At 46.5% G+C, this 17,106-nt stretch overlaps 1 protein-coding gene across 1 annotated transcript in view; it reads right to left on the bottom strand.

Moving 5' to 3' along the window:
- The window catches only part of PRKCH (protein kinase C eta), a 113,667-nt gene that overhangs the window by 67,871 nt on the left and 28,690 nt on the right, over window positions 1-17,106 (bottom strand). The window lies entirely within an intron of this gene.

Genomic DNA, 17,106 nt, shown 5'->3' with positions numbered 1-17,106 from the left:
GGGGGTTTAGATTGGATGTTTTGAAGAAATTAATGACTGTGAGGGAGGTGAGGCCCTGGCAGAGGTTGCCCACAGGAGCTGTGGCTGCCCCATCCCTGAAAATGTTCCAGGTCAGGCTGGATGGGGCCTGGAGAAACATGGTCTAGTGGAAGGTGTCCCTGCCCATGGCAGGGGGTTGGAATTAGTTGATATTTAAGATCCCTTCCAACACAAATCATTTTATGATTCTACGATAAAAGGCTTTCAAAAGCCACAATTACATCCCTGATTTAGAAGTCAGGGGACTGAGGTCTCGAACAAGGATGGCATCTGGAGCAGGTACAGAACTTAACTGCAACGTTCTCTTTAGCTCAAAATTGTATTTTTTTATCTAGAAATATCTGCCTTTTCCTATCTTCCCCTCACTCCTCTCCCATGTTGAGACACGCCAGTAAGCTATTAACTCACAAGATGTAAATAGACCAGAAGCTCAATGCTAAAGAGTTGTTATAACTCACAGCTTTTTGGGCAATAACTCCTGAAAACATGACTACACATAACCAGCTGACCACCACCACACCTGCTGAGTAAAAGCAGTGCCTTTCTTTGAGATCAGTGTTCATCCACCTTTGGTATTCTCATGCTACATTTCTTTATCACTATTTGCAGCATTTTTACATGCTTCCAATACTTCCTGTGTTGGTAAAACAAAAGCATAGGCTATTTTCTCAATGATGGCTAGTTCTTTGATATGTGCCACACAGCTTCCTCTAAAGGGTTCATTTTCCAAATGTTAGGTAATATTTGATAGTTCTAGAAAGCAGGCATCTAGGAACTGCTGGCATTCAAATCTGAATTGTACCAAAATAAAATTTAATTTTAGAACAGAGTAGACTATTTCAGTTAAAAGGGACTTACAATAATCATCCAGTCCAACTGTCTGACCACGTCAGAATGGACCAAAAATTTATGTACTTTAAGAGCATTGCTGAAACATCTCTTAAACATGACAGGCTGTGGGCACTCACCACCTGTCTATGAAGCCTTTTTCCATGTCTGAATCACCTCTCATTAAAAAAATGCTTCCTTATGTCCAGTCCAAACTCCTCTGGCACAATTTAATATCACAATTTAATTATCTATCAATATAATCTAATCTTTTTACTGAGTTTAGTTCAGCCACATAACAATTTCCTAGCAAAGCTCAATTTACACAAAACAAGTGTCTCTCCAAGGGCATGAACAGAGCTCTAGATAAAGAGAGGCATTCCCATTTTGGGAGCAGCTGTCCAGACTGCATATCCCAGCCAGCTGGTCTCTGGGATCCTCACACAGACCTGGGCAGACTCAGCTGAGATTCCCAGATCAAAGCCTCATCTGGGGCACACTTGCCTCAGAAGAAAGAAATGAAATTTGTAGTTTTCAAGTTAGTTAATTTGCAAAGTAAAGGCTCTGAAAACAAGTGCATTTTTTTGGGGGGGACAACAAACCAGTCTGCCAGAAGTGACTGTGCAACAATGTTCTGTGTTCAGGACTCTTGTTTTGAGCACGGACTGGACACAAGACCAAAGCCAGCTCCTGCCAAACCCTCTGCATGGATATAACTCCACAGGAAGGGACAGGTCTGTGAATTCCCAGAGCAGTGGATTAGCAGCAGGACCCAAACACAGCTGTCACCCTCCCACTTATCTTCCCACAAAAAGGGGGCAGAGCAATTCCCTGCTTTCAACTGGCTTTGCTGATTAACCACTGCGGGGAGGGGGGTGCTGGAAATAGAGGAAAAGCTGTCAACCTGATCAAGGCCTGAAATGCAGGAATCCCACATCACAGGCATAATTCCTGGTCCTCTTTGTAGGAGTCAAGATAAGGGAAACCATCCTGTCAGTACTGAGCCCAGCCACTTCAAGGGGCTGTGAGCCACAGGATGTTTTCCTCTTGGTACTCTTGCTACAGGATTAGAAGCAAAGCCAGCCATAAAGCCCAAGGGTTTTCTGCTGAGTTCTCCCAGCCATTTGTGCACATGTCCCTTCCACAGGCACTGATGGAAACTTCCTATCCAATGGCATCACTGTGACACAGAGCATGGTTTGACCTTAGGACAGCTTGCATTTATTTTTTAAATGGAAGTGCATGCTACATGTTAGGATTTTCCCATTTCAACACACCAAGAAAAAGGATGTGGTAAGGCTGATCCAAGCATTTAACAGAAACCTGCTTTCTTCAGTGCAGAGCTCCAAGCAGCTGGGCACAGAGTGGCCCAGAAGAGCCTGCCTTTGTAGGGAAGTGCTTAAACATGTGTTTAATTCCCACTGAGGTCAACAGGACTCAGGGGACCACAGGAATTACCAGACTGGATCAGAACATTGGTCCATGTAGTTCAGCATCCTCTGTCAGTGGGCAACCAGAAACACATGACAGCAAGCTGGAGGAGCTCTGCAGCTGGGAAATAATTTGCCTCTTCCCCACCCACAAGATGTCATTTTGATCTCCAGAAGCGAGGTCTGATTTGTGGAGGTTTAATATTCCTTTCAAACGTTCAACCATCATTGCACAAGTTCAACTGCCTTGCTATCTGCCATAGGAAACAAGCCCAAGAAGAACCTCAGGAGGTCAACCAAAAGGTCCTCTAAAAGGAAGATGAAGACACAGTTGCTTTGCTGAGCCCTGAGCCTCCTGCAACTTCATGTGAGAATAAAAAAAAAAATTCCTTATGGTATTAGAGAATGTGCCCAACTTCAAATTCAAGAGATCATCACTTTGATCTAGGTTTAGGCAAACACGTAAATGTTTTTCCTGGATCAGGGCCAAACACCTCAACTGGCAAAGTGTCCTGTAGGGGTGTTCAGCATGCAGAGGAGAACTTCTGAGGCATGGAAAGGGAAGCACAGGGCTTGAGTGGGTGGTGAGGACCTGAGTAAATCACCTAAAGAAGCAATCCAGTTACAGGCCTGCTCCGTGCCAGCTGCTCCATTAAAAGCCCAACAGCTAATGCCTTTTAAGCCCCCATTTAGCAGAGCTAAAAGAATATATTCCCAATTTAGCTCCTACAGCTTCTGGTTTTTTTTATGGTTCCTATCAAGAACCAGCATGGGGTAATCACCTCCCTGGAGCCCTCCCATGCAGTGCAGACCACACATGGCAAGAGGGAACCAATCCCTGGCACCAGCAATAGGGGACAGTCAATGACAGCCTGCAAAGCCACCCATGGGACACTGCTGTGCATCCCTGTGGTTTGCCCAGTTTCAGACAGACTGCAATTTTGAAACAGTTCACAAAGCCCAAAAAATTACAGGCACTTGCTTTTTCCTGGGCTGCAGAGGGAGTCTCCATGCTGCCTGCACTGGTGGATCACATCCAGGGCCAGCCTGAAGCCTCCTCCCTGGAGCTGTACTTGGCTTCCATCCCCCATTCTCCAGACACCCAAATCCCACAGCACAACAGTTCCATCTTGCAGACCTGCTTGCCATTAATGCACATCCCCAAGTTGGGGTATTTTCCTTTACTAAAAGCTGACTCATGTTTAAAACACTCCTCAAATTTCACACTTTCTCCCACTACTTGGCTGTCAGACTCTGCTAATGTTCTGCTGATACTGCACATCTTTCAGGTGATCCTCACACCCATGCTTATATTCAGCTCAATTTATGATATAACAAAGCAGAGCATTACTAAGCAGGTTTCAGGAAGGCCTGGATTACTTTCCACATGCCATCCACTCTTTTGGGCACTCTTCTTCCCATTTCCTGGTGCTGGCTCAAGTGAAAAGGAGAGGGAGAGCCCAGCACAACCTCAGCCATACCTTGAGCCCAGGTGTAGCTGCAGGAGACCATCCATCACATGATTCAGTGGATCTACATATACAACCACATCCCACAGAATAAATCCCTCTGTCTCAGGGCTTGGGTGCTCATGCATCCCACACACCACACCATGGAGCTGGCAAGTTCAGCCCTCCAACAAGTTGCAAGTGATTTTGAAATGGTGAAACATATGGCTACCAAAACCTCCTTCCTCCCAACCAGCAGGATGGCAGTTCCCCAGCTCACACCCAGCACATCTGCTCAGCAGGTCCCAGTGCCACTGGGTGAGAGGCTGTGGGCAGAAATCATCCACCAACACAGCACTGAGCCTGCTAATGGAAAGGCCAAGAGAATTGGGATTGCTCAGCCTGGAGGAGGCTCTGGGGGTGACCTTAATGCAGCCTCTCAGTACCTGAAGGGAGCCTACCAGGAATCTGAACAGAAACTCTTTGCAAGGGTATGTAGCGCTAGGAGAAGGGAGAACAGATCCAAACTGAAAGAGAATAGATTAAAATGAGTTAATAGGAAGAAATTCTTCCTGGTGAGGGTGGTGATGCCCTGGCACAGGGTGCCCAGAGGAGCTGTGGCTGCCCCATCCCTGGCAGTGCTCCAGGCCAGGCTGGATGGGGTTTGCAGCAGCCTGAACTAGTGGAAGGTGTCCCTGCCCATAGAAGAGGGTTGGAATGAGGTGATCTTTAAGGTCTCTTCCAACTCAAACCAGTTTGTGATTCTGTGACAATGCAGCAGCCCCTCATGCCTCCCATCCTTGCTGTCAGAGGATATAAAGCCTTCAGAGATGTTTTCCCAGCTCATGTTTTGCATTCTGGCCAGTTTCCTATAGGATACATATTTTCCTTCTGGTCACAGAGAGTATTTTGCAAAACAAAGCCATTCTAGACAATTAAAGAAACCCAGACTTTTAAAAGCCTCTGACCTCTGGTAAAGCAACAACCACCATGAACAGTTCAAATGTCCAAATACTGCTATAAAAGCAGACAAGTAATTGCTCAGTGAAGGGAGGTTCCACATCCGTGGTTCAACTGGGACATCTGTAACTATGGGGTATCCACTGTGCCTGCCTATGTGCAAACCTTAACTACAAAGTTCAACACTAAAAAGCCTCTTCCCCTTCCCTTCCTCTGCACTCACACTGAACATGTGTTTATGGCAGTGGAAATTATACATGCAGCGGGAGAGGAGAATAAATAACCCACCAAGTCATCTGAGGACAAAGGCAAGCACCAGCACATCCTCACCCACCCAGCAGCCTCTATCCCCACCCCACCTGCCCCCTGAGCTTGCTGGGCAGAGATCCCTCCTTTCCCCCCTGCCCACTTTGTATTCCAGGGGGTTATGTCAGGCAAATCCTTACAGTGGTGGTATAACTACAGCAGGGACACAAGAGGAAGGGCTGCAGGATGAAATGGTGTGTTTGGAACTGTTTGACTCGAGTCAGGTCTCATCTGCAGGAAGTAAATCCCACCGTGCTGCTATTGACCACTGCTGTAACAGCAGCACAGCAAAGGCCAGCCAGGCACCTCCTCACATGTGACAGTGCCTAGTGCTACACTCCCATATGCACCATGGTATTTTAATTTGGAAGAAATAAAGATATTTTTTAAAGCAATGTAAAAGCTTTAAATCAATAATGTTAATAAGTAAAAACTTAATTAAGCCCTTTTTTATCAGTACCAGGAGCAGTATACACATTTTCCTCCCCTAGGAGCACTGCAGGCAAGCTCCCCTTGCACTGAGTGACACACAAGCACAGAGCAAAGACCAACCACTGATTTTACTGGAGTATAAAAATCAAGATAGAAGATTAAGAGATCCTTCACCTCTTACAAGCACTCCAGCACTGAACAACAATCTCAGATCATGCTAAATGCTCATCTAACTCATACCCTAACAGTGAGTAGTAGTGGGTGTTTTAGGAAAAGAACACATAAATCAGATCAAGCAAATGAATTCACCCCCCTACACCCTCCAGCTATCAGTATGTAGGTGTTCTCTCAATATTTACCTAACAGTGGGCTTCCTCACATCTACTGAATATAAACTGAGGCTAAAACCAATATGTTTATTTTTATGGCTGGAAAACATGTAAGTTATGACAAAAATCCTTTACTAAGGTTTTGCATCTTTTAAGCAGGAGTTTTATCACCATAATCCTGTGGATGGTCAAAACCATGGGAAGCTTTGCTAATTAAAATGTTATAAACACAAACACACCATTGAAGAAGTCTGACAGCCTGACCCTGAAAAGGGAAACAGATTTAAACATCCCATTCTGTTTCCCTAACATTAGTGCTGCAGAGTGAAAGCCTGTGTTTTTTTAATTGCAAAGCTTTTCTTCAGTTCCTCTCAAAAGTTAAGTTGGATGCATAACTCAGCCAGGTGGAAAACAGCCACCTCCACAAAGAAGTGACCACATGGGCTTTGTCTCCCAGCAGCAGTGGATCCTTCTGCTGCCTTTGCCAGTCTGTGCACAATCCAGTCTCTGCACTCTGGTTCCAGCCCCAGGAGAGGCTCCTTGCAAAGCAAACATGTGGCACACCAAACACAGGCTGGGACCTATGTTTGATCCAGCTGCTGTTTTGCCCTCTGAAACTGGATAAAGTTTTGTGTGAAGATCAGAGAAAGAGCCAGCTAGGGCTGGCAGCACTTTGCTGTCTTCCAGGACTTCACAGAAAAGCCATGTTAAGGGCAGCTCATCTTTTGAGATGGCAACCTGTCAATATTGTCTGAAAGAAGGAACAATGACGCTCTGAATCCAAAAAAAAGTTTTCCCCACTCAGGAGTATGAAACAACACTATCAGCAGTCTTGGAAATGCAAACATGTAATCATCCCTGCATCAAATCACACAGAACTCTGCACTGGAGGCAAGACCTCTGTCTCTTGTCCAAGTGCTGAAGCAGGGCAGATCCATCTTCCTTGTTGTCTTGCCAGATCCAGGACATAAATTCATCTCAGCTCTCAGTGATAGCAGCATTTGAGGACTGAAGGATGAATGTTTCAGTGTGGCAGCAATGAGAACAGGATCAGTGAGGTTCACACAACAATACTGGTGAGCATGACAAAAAAAAAACCAAAACACAGGCTTATTTCTAGAATTACACAATGATGCCAAAGCTCTGGTAGTACCAGTAGCTAAGACAGAAGAGCAGCTTTTGGGGGATCTCAGTTTTCTTCAGCCTCTTGGACTGTGGCAGCAGAGGGAGAGCAGGACAGCTCTGCAGCTCTCCCAGTGTGTGGCTGCTGGGAGCATCCTCATCTTCAGGAGGGGACAGGGCTGCAAAGCCAAGGGTGCAGCCCAGAGCTGGGGCTGAGGCAGGAATAGCTGCTTCTTATCTGTTTGCATAACTTCTGTGAGAACAGGAGAGAGCAGGAAGAAGGCAGCTTGGGAACCTCTAAAACAAGTATTTTTCTGCCTCTTCAAGTCTCCCAACCAGTTATGAACAACATGCAGGTTGTTTTGCATAGAGTTTTAATCCCAACTGCCACACAGGTTTTCAGATGTGCACAGAGCAGCTTTTCCACATTTGTTATTACATGACTTTTCTTGGAAAAGTTTCTTTTTTTTCCCCTAAGAAAAGTTGGTTTTAGACATTTGCTTGCAGATGTTGACAGCTCTGAAGCAAGGCACCACAGTATGTTGCACAAGGCTGAAAAATGTCAATGGAAAAGCCTTTCCACTCAGTTCTATAGTGAGTAACTTTACCATTCCATCTCTGCAAGTTTTTGCATTCATTTGCAAAACCTCAGGATATATTTGTTTGCCAGGCTCGAGCAACAATGGCAAAGAACCATCTCAGCTGGCACAGAGAGGAGACTCCAGGAGAAAAGGATTTTATTTAGAAATCAGAAGGGGGATTTGAGGGAGAGAAGAGAAACCTGAGCACGGAACTGAGCTCGTCAGAGCCCCAGACTGGCACTGTGACCAGAATGCCACCGTGTATCTGTCCCTTACCCAGCAAGACACAGTTTCAAAAAGCAAAATAAATTAGTCTGCTTGTATCCCAGACAGGTGCTTCCCTCTGGCTGAAGCTGAACACGATCTTCCAGCAGAAGCAGAATCTAAAAGTCACCCCAGCCCCACTGTTCCCTCCTCACAATGGAGCCCCCTCCCTGCCATCTCAGACCTACCTGCATTCACCTGCTCCATAACCCACTCCTGTCACACTGACCTACATAAGAACAGACAAAAAAACCTCAACAAAACCCAAAACACTTCTCACTGCATCAGAGCCTTAACAAACTGATTCCTCTCCCTCCTCTCCTCACAATTACAATCATTACTATTTCCTTGGGCTTAGGCAAGCAAATTTCCATTGTAAAACCTCCTGTTGGTCCTTCCCACTTACTAAACTCAAGAGAAAAACGTTGAGATGTGATTTACTAGGGAAGGAAACCATTTTAATACATTATTCATTAAAACCAGGAAAATAAAACTAACAGAGCAACTTTGATCTTTGCCATGATTAATTCATGTGCCAGAAGCCCTCTGATTTAGAAGATCTCAAACCGCACTGGCTGCAGAAGTAGCAGGAACAGAGTGACAGCATTTATAAGTCAGAGCTCCCATCACTTGTGCAAAATCCTCCAGAAAAGCAGAATTGGTGGCAGGGAGATCCTGAACCCCCCTGCTCCTGCTGCCTGGGGGCTCCTGCTGTCACAGCCACCAGCAGCTCACATGCTGTGGGTGCTCCCACAGCAGGGATCACAACTCACTCCTGGCAGGCCCTGCCCACACAGGGAAGCACGAGATCCAAGTCAAACCTATTTTTAACCAAGTGCAGCTTAAAGCTGTTTTTAAAGTGGATGCTCTGGGGGACATCCCCCTTTTGGGGCACAGGGCAGCTTCAGAAGTTGGCTGCTTTGGTATTGAAACAGGGGTGTTCACACAATGTCTGACAATCAAGTAAATCTGCTGAAAACTCACATTTTTATGTCCGGGCAGTGCAATTTGCTAGAGACACAGGTTTAAAATCAACCTCAAAAGAAGGAGGAGCAGGAGAACACTCTTCATGGAACACAAAGACAATCACACAAAGCAACCAGGATGAACAAAAAGCCAGTTGAGATAGGAATATCCAGCAGCTTGTGTTCAGAGGGTCCCAAAGTTTTGCAGCATCTCCACAAATAAGTAACCATGTTACTCAACAAGCAGCCATCCCTAGGATGAAATCTCAAACCTTCCTCACCAAGGGCACCGCACTTTTCTCCATGAGAAAGCAAACTGGATCCCAAAGCACAACTGGAATCTAGTCAGGAGCAAAGTACCTGGGAAAGCTAATTCAACAGGACAAGTTAAACATTCCCCTTTTTCTGCCACTGGCGCCTCTGACTGCTGTCATGAGAGGCCTCAGCTTTTCCCCTGGAGCTGCACTGGCCCTGGGCTCGCTGGGCAGGATGATCCACACCTGAATCACCACCCTGCCACACCTGGATTCTCCTGGTGGACTGGTCACCCCACAGCTGAGGAGCCAAGTGGTCCAGCAACAAGCTCAGCTCTGATCCCACAGCTGACCCAGGAACTTTGGAGATTTCCATGTGGCAGCTTGCCAAGGAGGCCTCTAATTTCCACAGCCCTAAAAAGCAGGTTGTTTACCAGGCTGCTCTCCCACGCAGGTTCCCACACACCATGGGCTGAGTAAGACACTGCCACAGCAGAGCATCTGTCAAGAAAAATAAATTCAGCCTCTTGTATTCCCAGTTTATTGGGAAGAGCTCTGCCAAGAAGCAGCACCTCTTCTCATCAACACATCCCCAATTTCCCTGGCAATGCAACAAGGAAATGCTCAGTGCTCAGGCTGGGGATGGCACAATCCATCCTGAAACTTCTGCAGATGGCAGGGACCATGAGTGCTCTGGCCCTCCCAGTGCCAGGGGATTACTGGGATTTCCCAGAGGGATTTCCCAAGGCCTTCAGGAAATGAATGCAGTTGGCCCCAACAGCTTCCCAGCAGCTAACACAGCCAGACCTGATTCTCTCCCCTTCCCCATCTCCTCCCAAACATGGTTTTCACCCTGCAATACATATTTCTCCACTTCTGAAATATGTCTCTGGGATTTCAAAAGCAGATGTCCCAAACCCAAACAAATACAGCTTTAAAAATGCTGGCTGCCACATGGAGAGGGTGCTGCTTGCCTCAGCTCAGGCTCATAGAATCATAAAGGTTGGAAAAGACCTCCAAGATCATTGAGTGCAACCTTTGACCAAACATCAGATTGTCAACAAAACCACAGCTCTGAGTGCCATGTCCAGCTGTTTCCTGAACACTTCCAGGGATGGTGACTCACCATGAGACTGCTTGGGCAGTCTGGTGTCAGCAGTTCCATAATTGACATCCATTTCATTCTCCCAAAGAGGTGCCCCTTTCCAGCAGGTGTAAGAACAGCAGTAAATTCATACCCTGCCTCCCCATGGGCTCTCCCATCTCACTCAATTAACAAAAAGGTAGATGTGGGTGAGCAGGAAGAAAGTCACTTTCCCCAACAGTTTGTGACAGACAACTAAAACCTGTACCTCACTTCATCTGTTTTCCCAGCCCTTCAATGGGGAAGGAACACTTGAGGAGGGAATTTGTTTAGGCTCAAATGACAGGAGATGAAAGGCAGCCCGTGGTTTGATGGTCACAACAGCTCTCACACAGGTTGAAGCAGCTCTCCCCCCACACAGCACCCTGCCTTCCCACAGAGCCATTTTCCAGCCACAGCATGGGACACAGGGATTTCTCTGCCATAGCCTTCATGCTCGAGTTGTCATCAGCCCTTTTGGATGCAATTGGACCCTTCCCTTGATGGGCTTGTTTTTCCCACTTTGCCTCCCATTCACAAGTGAAACACAGAACCAGAGTCAAAGCAAGCAACAACAGGAGTAGGACTAGACTGAGGCCATCACTCAGTAGGGACTCCTCAACTGAACACCTAAGAACTCTGAGCTGGGCAGGCTGGACAAGAAACATTTTTCTGCCTTTATCCTTGCTGACTTGCAAGTGTGATCTGCAAGTCTGTACTGTGAACATACAAGAAGGACACATTTTAGATGCAAAAATTCAGCATTGCCTGACTTTTGAGAGTTTTATTTTCCAGTGATATCCTTCAAATGAAAAGGTTTCTGGCTCTAGGGCAATTTCCTACATTTTATAAACAAAGAAAGTTATTATTGGAAGCAAGTTCATCTGCTGGAACTGCAGCAGTCTCCTTGGTCCTGGCTCAGCAGCAAGGCTGTGGTTTTGAACACACAGCTGCAGGGAGAGAGGAGAGCACTACCAGGAGAACACACTTGCCAGGAAAGGACTCTGCTTTAGTGTGGGGATCAGTGCTGCTGACAGACACACATGCTCAACAAGTCTGGCAGCTAGACGGCAGAAAAGAGCTGAGATTCTGGGATTAAAAACAGTTCCAGGCTCTAGCAAGAAGCTGGCTTTGATGGTCACAGCTATGCTGCTGCTGCAGCCTTTCCCTGTCCCCTGCAGCTCCTCTACAATCCCCTCTGTCCATATTCTCTCCTCCTCCCACCTCCTTTAACCTTTTGGGCTTCTTTTAAGCTGCTTCCTTCTGACTACTCCTGCCCATACCCATCCATCACCACTGCCCAGACCAATCTCCTGCCTCCTTCTCTCTCCTTATATTCCTTATCTCTGTCCTTCTTCCAGACCCTTATGGCTCTATTTCTTCTCCAAGCAACTTTTCCCAGTGTCTGCACCATTCAGTGCCCCTGTCCCTTGTCTCAGCAGCTGGGGCAAGGAGAGCAGGACACCTGCTCAGCCAGACCTCCTGCCTTCCTCCCTCCTCTGCATCACTGCTGGGGCTCCCCTCCTGCCTCACTGCAGCACCCAGGGCAGGGCTGAGCTCAGTCAGGGGCAATTCTGGCCCAAAACCCAACCACACAGCCCTGCTCCAATTTCCCAGTCCAGACAGCTGGTGCAGAACTGGCCTCACTCAAGGCAGCCCCAGGGAAGCCCAAGAGCATCCTTTTCAGATAGACAGATTTACCCTCAATTATGAAACTGCCTCATTCTTCCCTCATCTGCAGCCCCCAGCAGTGCTGGCAGTGCCAGGAGCAGCAGCCACTGAGGTGGCTCAGTGCAGGTGGTGTCCACAGCCCCCCAAGCCATGCTGATGGCATGCAGTTTATCCCACACCACAGATGAGTAAATATTCCCCAAAGACAGCAGACAGGGACAGCAGAAGCTTTCATCCTTCCCTCTCTTTCCTCTGCCAAGCTTGAGGTCACCCTGGCCAAACAACATCAGGATCTCTTTGCTCAAAGCTTTGTTTTGATTCAGCTTTTCATTCTGGAAAACAAACAGAATCATTGCTGCTGAAGCACTCCAGGAAACAAAAACAGCTGGCACTGAAGAGCAGGAAACTCATTATTTTCTGCTGGGCATGGTCTGGAACAACCTAAAACAGAGGTGTATAAATTGCAAGTGTGAGTATTCACCTCCTAAAGCACCACTAGAAGATGAGCTCTGATTCCTGCAGCTCCATGCCAGCTCCACCCAATGCTGAACACCCAGCTCTGCCCTTGGTTTTTTGGGACATGTTGTCCCCCTCCAGTGAGGTGCAGGACTGAACTGCACAACCCCCTCACCAAGCAGCAGGACTGATGCTGCTGATCCTCCTCATGTCTGTGGAGCCAGAGGGACCCTTGGGTCTCCCCAGGAGCACTCACCATGCCTGAGCACCTCCCAGGTAAACTGAGGGAATTAAACACTGCAGCACAAGAGCACTTGTTACCTTCAGGGGACAAGGACTTCTGCATGCTGGACAGGCTGGGCTGCCAGGCACCCAGACACAAGGAAAACCCTTGACTAGGGTGGTACCACCTAAATCAGGAGTTTCCTCCAGCAGCCAGAATTGAGAGACTCAGCTATTAAACTGGATACAGATATTAAATTGGATATTAATTTGATAGTTGGTGGAGCTGAAGGTATATGTAAATACATATATATATAGTGAGAGAGAGAGAGATGGATGAAAAAATGAACAGCATGGCTTTGTTGGTATTTTTTTCCCTGTAGTTTCTGGCACAGCTTTACAGAGTGACCCCTGGTAAAGCACTGAAGCTTTTGGACAGCCATTTACCTATTCCATCAGTCAGGCACCTCACAAATTGTGGTCTAGGGAAATTCAGGCACAGTCTGAGGTGTGCTACTATCAGGGCATCCCCTTCATCCAGTCCAGGGTATCATCCAGGTGCCTTCAACCACACTGGGTCCAGAGAGGGATGGCCATGAAGCAGCATCAGGGTGCAGCAGCCAGGGCTGTGCCATCATCCCTGGATCCCAGCACTCACCTCCTAGAGCTTCATGTTCCTCTCCTTCCATCCCACCCTCCCCATCTTGCCCCAGCTCCAGCACAGCCCTGTCCTCCAAGGCCAAGGAGGTTTCATCTCCCCTGGGAACTACCATCACCTCTTCCAGGAGCCACATGAAAATAAAGCAGAGCAACCTCTGTTCCTCATTACAGCCAGGAACACTGAAATCCCACTGATTGCAAGCTTGGGTATTTATCTCTAGGTTTCAGAGCCCAGACAAAACACAGCCCACTGAGGAAGTGAAGTTAACCCTGATATTGCTGTTTGTTGCATTTTAACAGTGCCTGAGTATTTCTGCAGAAGGCAGATCTGGGCAAGTCACAAATTAGTGACAAAATCCTCCTGGCCTTAGACACACTGCAATAGCTGTGGGACTCACATGGACCATTTGCTGAAAAATAAAAGTAGTCCTGTGGATATGGGGCAGGCTGGGGTGCTGTTCTCCTCCTGTCTCTGCATTACAGGCCCTCCATAAACACCAGGCAAATCATTTCATTTCCTAGGGTCTGGCTCTTCCTGCTACCAGGAATAAACAGCTTTGTTTGTTTACTTCCCTATTGAAATATTTTTTTTTCCCTGTGAAAATTCAGAATTTAACAAACTTGCCTTGTTTTGTTTCCTTTTTTTTTTTTTAAGGCAGAGAGACACATGTGAGATATCAGAGTTCCAGGGTGTAAGTTCTCTCGGGTTCTCTCGGCAATATTTACACATGAAACGCAATGTGCACATTTTGAAAGTTTCACTTTGAAATACAAAAAAAAAAGAAACTCATGGAGGCTTCAGGACAAGGACAGAGCTGCTCTTTCTCCCCCTGCTTGGCTGATAAACCTCTGCTGGGGTGTGCAGAGTGTGACCTCCAGGAGATCAATACCTGCTCAGGACTTCAAGATCATCTTCTGGAAACTTTTTACTCTTTAAGCTGGATTTTATTTTTTAACCTGACTGAAATCTTTCAGCAAGGCTGGGGATCCACTGAAGTTCTCCAGCCTGCCCCACAGAGATGCAGAGCATTTGTGGATTACATTCCTGGTCCCTGCAAGGGCTCAGTCTTCTCAGGGCACACTCAGGATGTATTTTCTCCCCCATGGGACCCAAAACTGTCCTGACCTATCTCCACCTGAAAATGCAGAGCTGAATCAACATGGAGTGGATCTGGAAATCCCTTGCCTACAGCACACAGGTGTGACAAGTGTAAAGCACTGAAAAAGCTTGTAGATACTGGAAAAAAAAAATACAAGAGTGTAGAAATGCAAGTCTCCTGCTGGTCTCTGCCACATAAGACTTTGGGCTAGCCATTAAAGGCTTCCATGTCCTCAGACTGTGAACCAAAGACAGCAGAACTTTATCTTATTCTGCATTGATATGTTCAGTTTGGACCAGCAGGTTTTCTAGGTGGTGGCTACCACAAGCTTTAAAACTCTGCTAGAGCCAGTAAACCAAAAGAGAAGAGCGGCCCAAAAAAACAGGGCATGAGAACAGGGCATTTTTTTATTCCTGCTTCCTAGTTTCCAGTATTTATTCCCTTAAGTGAAAAGATGGGCTGAAAGCAGTCATTATTGCAGTTTATAGAGGATTGGTAAAACTCTTTTTCCTCCCTGTTGTGCAAGAACCTGATAACAGACCTGTCAATAGAAATTTTATGGGGCTGAGGAGCTACATTATAGTGCAGAGCAAGGATCTTGTTAACACAATATTTATGTTCCACTTGACACTTTAAGGCTGCAGATCTTTAGTGGTACCTGTCAGAGAAAACATTATTTCTTTTTAAAAACTTTGTGTTAGAAAAATGTATTCTAAGCAAAATGACAGCAAAAGACCAGGAGTCTCTGTGTTTGAGGACAAACCATTTGAATGTGCCAGCTGCAAAACAAAGAAGCATTTCCTGGTCCAGAAACAGGTTTGGGCTTCCTGAACCTGCTTCTTAGGTTACCTGTAGGTAAGCAGGTTCAGCTTGCCCCTTGGGGGGATGGAACTAGATGATCCTAAAGGTCCCTTCCAATATGATTCTATGATTCCTTGCTGCTGCAAACCCTACCAACATGAAATATTTAGTAACAGGTGCTAAATGCACTCTACTGACTCACTTGGCTTTTCAATATTCTTGTCTTTCTATTTCTTGCCCAGAACTCAAATTTGTCATTGTCTTTACAGACACTGAATGAAAAGAAACAACCATTACTTATTTTAGAACGATGAAATTAAAACTGAACTTCAAGCCAGAATTATAATTTTGAGTGACAATGTGAAAAAAAAAAAGGCACATTTCAGGAGTTCAAAGCACTAAAATAGAAACACTCTGTTTTCTACAGGACTTGCTTCATTAATTAATTCAGTCAAATACTTCATTTGTATTAATTTAATTAGCTTTGCTCAGAATTGAATAGGGCAAACAGAAAGAGAGGTGGCAAACCGAGGGCACCTTGCAGGCAAAGCTGTGAGGGGACTGGGCTGCTCTGGGACTCCAGGGGAGAGGTTCAATCCATCCAGGCACACACCTGGGGCCTCTCAGTGTCCAGCCTGACCTTGCTGCAGCCAAACAGCCTGGCCCAAGCACCATCACCAGCTCTGGGGAATCTCTTTTAACTTCTCACAGGGCCCCAGAGGCACAAACCACAGCAGGGATTCACCACACTCACTGCAAGGATTTTATTTTAAATCAATCATATCCTACCCAAGAAGAGCTAATTCAGGGTTTGCTCTTTCACAGCTGAAACCAGTATTCAGTGGGAAAAGCAACAAGCACTGGGGAGCAGGTCTGAATTCATGCCACCAGCTGAGCAACACCCTCTGGGGCACCTCAAGAGCCCTACGTGTGTAAGAGAGCAAAAAAGCAGATTTCCTCCCTTTAAAGAGGGCCTGCAAGAGGTGAGATCTTGTGGATTATCTCAGAGTTCCTGGCACACACATGGATCACAGGGAGGGAGGGAAGCAGGATCTCTGGGTTCTGTTAAACCACAGCTCCTGCAGTCCCCAGGCTGGGCAGAGCTTGGTGGGGTCCCACACACTGCACCCTGCTCCTGTTTCAGCTCCTCAGCTGACAACACATCCACAGCAAAAACACACCTCAGAGAAGGTACATTCACTGTTTTTAAGAGAGCAGAAGCAAGGAGACACAGAGACAGAGGTAAGGAATGCTGAAGACACCCTTGTGGGGGGGAAAATCATATTTATATCCAGAGTAAAAGGAATAAGAAAGTTTTCAAAAGGAATTGTATGACTTGAAAAAAATTTGATGACTTGAAAAAAAAATCCTAAAAGGGTGAAAGAAAGACAACCCAGAAAAGAGTAAATAAATTCATTTGAGAAGAGGCAGGAAATCAATCCCTAAGCAATGCCTGAAGCCTGGCAGGCAGAAGTCAGTCCTCACCTTCTCTATAAAACAGCCTGGACTGGAACAGCTCCTGGGTCAGTGAGGAGATGGCTGGGGGAGAGGTGCTTCCCTCCACCCCAGCTGGGTGCCAGGGCCACCAGGGATGTGTCACCCTGGGGAGCTCAGGAGTTGGACTTTGCTGACCCTTGTGGATCCCTTCCAACTCAGAGAATTCTGTGATTTCTGTGAGAGGTAACCTCCTCCCAAGGTAAGGAGATTTTCATTTTAATTTTTCACTGGTTGCTTTACACAGGAAATGTCAGCTGAATGAGGGTAGTTAATATAATCAAATACAGCTTAGCACAGCAAGTATATCCAAGCAGAGAAAATAAAGAGAGGCAGGTATAATTTCTCTAGGCTTCCCTCACTTCCTATTGCTCTGTTCCTTTCTTTTGCTGAAAAACTACATGTATTTTTAGCACATCAAACAGGCAGATCTCCCTGCCTCAAAACAGCAGGGTAGCAGTGATGGACAGAAGAGCCATATGGGAACCTGCAAAGAACTGACCCCTTTGCAGCTGCATGTTTGCTATACTGCCCTCACATCCTGACAGTCCTCAAATGCCTCTGTCAGACTCCCAGGAGTCACATTCTGCTCCCCCATCCCTGCTGTAGGTGAGCAGAACC

Source organism: Agelaius tricolor, unplaced genomic scaffold (assembly GCF_023055355.1).
Source record: "Agelaius tricolor isolate 1412-34295 unplaced genomic scaffold, bAgeTri1.0.p SCAF_5, whole genome shotgun sequence".
Lineage (NCBI taxonomy): Eukaryota > Metazoa > Chordata > Aves > Passeriformes > Icteridae > Agelaius > Agelaius tricolor.
This window is presented reverse-complemented; position numbering and strand designations above follow the sequence as displayed.